General features: G+C 35.8%; 1 pseudogene across 1 annotated transcript; it reads left to right on the top strand.

Annotated features, from left to right (window-relative positions):
* Nucleotides 1-640: 640 nt before the first annotated feature.
* LOC112636321 lies at nucleotides 641-1,351 on the top strand (annotated as a pseudogene). The gene has a single exon (XR_003122166.1). The product of XR_003122166.1 is annotated as an ATP synthase subunit O, mitochondrial pseudogene (transcript).
* Nucleotides 1,352-5,707: the final 4,356 nt, after the last annotated feature.

The following is a 5,707-nucleotide window of genomic DNA, read 5'->3' as shown; positions in this document are numbered from 1 at the left end:
TTGCCTCCTCATGTTTATTGCAGCACTATCTAAACTAGCAAACATATGGCATCAACCTAACAGTATCCATCAACAGATGAATGAATAAAGAAAATATGGTGTGTGTATACAAAGGAATACTATTCAGCCATAAAAAGAATGAAATCATGTTATTTGCAGCAGCATAGTGAAACTGGAATCACTATGTTAATTGAAATATCCCATGTACAGAAAGACAAATCTCATATTCTCACTCATATGTGGGAGCTAAAAAAGTAAGTCTCATATAGGTAGAGTAGAATAATAGATACTAGAGCCTGAGAAGGTGGGGTGAATGGGAAGAGGGATAAAAAGAGGTGTGTTAACAGGTACTAACATACAGCTAGATTAAAAAGTTTAAGTATAGTTAGTTACAATGTATTGTATATTTCAAATAGTTAGTTGCAATGTATTGTATATTTCAAAATAGATAGAGGAGATAACTTAAATTGTTCCAAACATAGAAATGATAAACACTCAAAATGATGGATACCTCAAATATCCTGACTTGATCATTACACACTCTATCCATGTAACCAAATATCACATGTAACCCATAAATATGTAAAATACTGTGCATCTATAAAATTTTGTTATAAAAGAACATCAGAACAGCGAGAAGATGGCCGCCCCAGCAGTGTCCGGGCTCTCCCGGCAGGTGCGATGCTTCAGTACCTCTGTGGTCAGACCATTTGCCAAGCTTGTGAGGCCTCCTGTTCAGGTATACAGTATTGAAGGTCGCTATGCCACAGCTCTTTATTCTGCTGCATAAAAACAGAGTAAGTTGGAGCAAGTAGAAAAGGAGTTGTTGAGAGTAGCACAAATCCTGAAGGAACCCAATGTGGCTGCTTCTGTTTTGAATCCCTATGTGAAGCGTTCTGTTAGAGTGAAAAGCCTAAATGACATCACAGCAAAAGAGAGGTTCTCTCCCGTCACCACCAACTGGATCAATGTGCTTGCTGAAAATGGTCGCTTAAGCAATACCCAAGGAGTCGTTTCTGCCTTTTTTACCATGATGAGTGTCCATCGCGGAGAGGTACCTTGCACAGTGACCACTGCATCTCCTTTAGAAGAAGCCATACTCTCTGAATTAAAAACTGTCCTCAAGAGCTTCGTAAGTCAAGGCCAAGTATTGAAATTAGAGGCTAAGACTGATCCGTCAATCACGGGTGGAATGATTGTGCGCATTGGAGAGAAATATGTTGGCACGTCTGTCAAGACCAAGATTCAGAAGCTGGGCAGGGCTATGCGGGAGGTTGTCTAAGTGTTGATTTTCTGTCATCAGTGAAAATTCTTAAACTTGGAGCAATGATAAAAAGCTTCCAGAACAGATAAAAAAAAAAAAAAAAAAAAAAAAAAAAAGAACATCAGAAAAAAGACAAAAATGCTTATACATGCTATGACATTGTTAATTCTTAAAAATGTTATGCTAGGTTAAACCAGTCACAAAAGACTATATATTGTGTAATTTCATTTATATATAATGCTTAGAAAAAAAAGATACAGAAAAAACTCAATTAGTGGTTATTCAAGCCAGCCAGGAAGGAAGGAGGGGACTGGGTGAAGAATGACTGTTAATGGGTACAAGATTTCTTTATGGGGTAATAAAAATGTTATAAAATTAGATTTTTGTGATGATTGCTCAACTCAGAGGATATACTGAAAACCATTGAACTATATACTTTAAATAGGTGAGTTTGTGATATGTGAGTTATATCTCACTAATGCTATTTAAAAATGGATACTAGCAACAAAAAAGAATATTGACTTTTAACTGTTGCTTAAAAATAACTGGAAGTCTACAAATCAATCTATATCATTTGGCTGTAATACATTTTTGAGTCAAAACACCAATTTGTTGTTTAATTCTTTTATCATCTTTTAAAAAGAGGAAATAAAGTAGAATAAATCAAAACGGACTGTAATAGAAGGAATAGAATAGAATAGAATAGAATAGAATAGAATAGAATAGAATAGAATAGAATAGAATAATCAGAGAAGAAAAGGGAAAAAAAAACATAATAAAACACATAATGATCTTATGTATGAGTTACATTTTAAGGCTGGTGATCAAAATGCATTAAAAATGCTGATGTATGTATAATCTACTTCCTTTCTACCACCTATCCTCTCTGCCAGGCAAATAGATGAAACTACTGAATCTTCACATAAAATTTCATGTTTAAATGTCTACTTACTCTGTACCTTTGCGGTTTGTCACATGAATGGGATTTCACCTTTCTATAAACATGACAGAATTTTATGAGAAAGGAGTATCCATCACTTTTCCAGAGGAAAAAATCCTGGATTTTAGCCAATGTTTATATGAATTACAACAGTGGTATAAACTATATCATTTTGGCAAGACACTTAGTTGTCCTTGTTTTCATCTGCTTTTTTGTTGTTGTTATTCAGCTTTGGTGTTCCTTAAAGTGTTATACCTTTTAACCAAAGTGACACAGGTTCATATTTGGCTCAGCCATCATTGCTTATGGTACAGCTCATGAGAAATTGCCAAACAAGAGTTTGCTATATCTGAGAGGGTTTTAACTCTAATATAGAAGTATCTTCCATCAAAAAAAGCATAATAAAACAATCTTCTTTGTTCCAGTACCTCAGGGAGCACACAGCCAGCAGAAGACAGAGTCATAAAGAGGGTACTGAAATTACAGACAGAAATACCCATAATGGCAGCCTTACAAGGCTCTTCACATTAATTCATAAAGTAAGCAGGGTTTGTAGAGTATATTTGAGGAAGAAGAAAAGAAGTCCCCACTAATTTGTTAATTACAAGGTCTCATATAAGATTAGACTTCACTTAAATGAATGAGTAAAGCCAACACCAGTTGAGGATTGGTTGTAAAGCTTTTGAGAACAATCCAGGTGCTTTGTTTGGTACAGATGATGTCAAGAAGGAGTCAGTCTGATGATATATGTAGGGGACCTGAGAACTACGAAGATGCAATGAGAAGCCAAGATGCTTATAGACTATATCAAAACTCTGTTGTTCCAAACCAATGCTATATTACAAGAAAAAAATTCAGACTGATATTACACTCCCTGCCGATGTATGATTTCTATTGTGTTAATTTCAGCTTGGTGACCTTAGTTTTAAAATAGTCATGACATTCAGAGTACCAAGAGCTCAGCTGCTCCCAAGAGTATCATCTGTTCTGCATTAGAAAGCTTTAAACTACAGAACAAAGTTTCCCCTGGTAATGTTATATATAGGGATATTATGTTATATATAAGGTTATATATAGGAATGTTACATGTAGGGATGTTATACATAGGGATGTTATGTTATATATAGGAATCCCTGGGCCACACAATTCTTCTGACTCTCAAAAAGTCAAGTAATTTCTCCTCCTTTTAAAAGGCTGTCTTCATGGGGCTTATTTCCTCTTAGATGTTCTACTAAAAAAAACATAATACCTTGAGATAAACGTTCTATAGATTTTCCAGGTGGCCAGTTTATATGGTCCTATTTCTCCCAAGATCAGAACAGAGTTTCCCCTATCACCAACAAAAATCTTAGTTGTGAGACAGTAAAACTAAACCTTTTTACTCAACAGCTTGAAGTTTCACATTAGCGTATCTCTGTTGTTTCATGCAGCATAAGAAGTGATGGATGAAGGCTTAGGAGTTAGAAAGAACCAGGTTAAAACAATAACTCTTCTACTTATCACCCACACCACCTCAGACATCAGTTAACTTCTCTGTTCCTTACATAATTAGAATAATAACGCGTGGTAGTTTTTATAAAATAATTATAGAGTGTTAAAATGTAATAATTAAGGTAAGTCTCAATCTAACAAATTTCAATTGAGTTTATTATTTGGGGATAACAGAAAGTTTAGTAGTCTTTCTGTATCTCTGTATCTTATTGATTTTCCTTCACTTGCTGTATTTTCCCTTTCAGATCTCATTGTGGTCTTTACTCATTAGAGGCAAAAACAGTACTCTTGCTTCTCTCTTTGAATATGCCGAAATTGTTAATATGCAGAAATTGAATAGAAATCAAACACACAGTCATCTCTTAGGACTAAAGTATACAGAAAGAGAAAAAGTGAGCATAATTTTGCTCCAAAACACTGGATGTTGTTTATGCCTAGGGTAAAATTTTTCAGTTTCAGCACTATTGGCATTTGAAGGTGGATGACTTGTTTTTGTGGGGGACTGTCCTGTATATTATGAAATTTTTAGCAACATTTCTGGCTTCAAGCTACTAAATGAAAGTACCACCACCCCTTTCCATATAGGAATCAGCTTATTGTTGCTCTAGCTTTCTGCCTGGAGAGTCTCTAGGCTGCAGGAGAGAAAGAAGAACCCAGGCAGAGCCCACTGGAATTCATGAGTTGAGGGGATGGAGCTGAGATTCAATAGAAACCACAGTATTTAGAGTTTGCTGTATAGATACATCGAAAAAGATACATGACACAGCAGGAGAAAACATAGAAACCTGGGAGTGAGTTGAATCAGTGAACACAATAGATTAGAGTTCTGAGGAAAAGCCATACAGCAAACCAAACAGAGAGAAGAGAGTGAGCAGAGCGACACCTTGGTCACTCGAGAACAAATCAAAGATGTAGGTCAAAAACCCGTCAAAGAAAAGTCCAGAAACTTATGAAGATGGAAAGCTAGGGCAAAGCAAGAAAGCCAGCATGCAGGCAAGTTGCTGGAGCAGGAGACATGAGACACAAACTGCAAGATACTATGATAATAAGATCACCACCTGAAACTCAGAAAGAGTCAGATGATCTTTCCACTATTCTAAAAGTCAATTTGAGAGCCTGCAGTGGAAGCAAATAAAAAAGCTGATAGAACAGTAGACATTTGAAGATTATGGTAGATCCTCACACTTAGCCAACCACACATGAGTCAGAAGTACTTACAAAATTACCAAATAACTAAGAGATACAAGGCATCTGTATATTGCACATTATAGAGTGTTAAATACTAAAGGGTTAAGCTAGATCTTAGACCCTTCTCTCATTCGTATGCGTGGAACTCAATTATTTTGTGAATCTCTAAAATGTTTGCTTTCTTTCTCAGACCTGGCACCTTACTTTGATACCCTGTTTGATTATGAGAGTGTTCCTGTCAATATGTCTTGCTTCCTCAACTAAATTCTGTGTCTCTTAAGGTCAAGAACTTCATCTTCTTTGCATTTCCCATGCTGCTTAGAAAAATGCTAAGTATTTAGAAGATGCTCTGTTAACCTGTCTAGAATGAATAATGAATATTACTATTCCCTGTGTGTGAGCATCTGTTTCAGAAATGACATGAGAGAACTGAGAGGTTTGGGAAGACATTTCATGACATTGTGGATTTGGGGGGTTCATTGTTATAGCACTAGAAATGATATTAAGTTGGTCACCTGGGTCTAATTTATTATGTAAATCTTAATGAATATAAAATGATATTAAACAATGAATTTAAATGAGGAGATTTAATGAGAAATTTCCATCTGCATATTTCATCTGGGCCACTGTTACTGCTTCCCAAACTCTATATTAGGATACTCAGGTGTTCTGAGAAGATCAATGAACATAACATCCTGGACTTTTACAATCCATTTAGCCATTTTAAGATGACAGAATAGAACAAGTGAGAGTCAGTCACAAAAAGAAAAAGGAAGATGAAAGATGCGTGATGGTGGAAGGGGGTAGCAAGGGATGTGTGCTTG

This window comes from Theropithecus gelada, chromosome 12 (genome assembly GCF_003255815.1).
Source record: "Theropithecus gelada isolate Dixy chromosome 12, Tgel_1.0, whole genome shotgun sequence".
Taxonomy (NCBI): Eukaryota; Metazoa; Chordata; class Mammalia; order Primates; family Cercopithecidae; genus Theropithecus; species Theropithecus gelada.
This window is presented reverse-complemented; position numbering and strand designations above follow the sequence as displayed.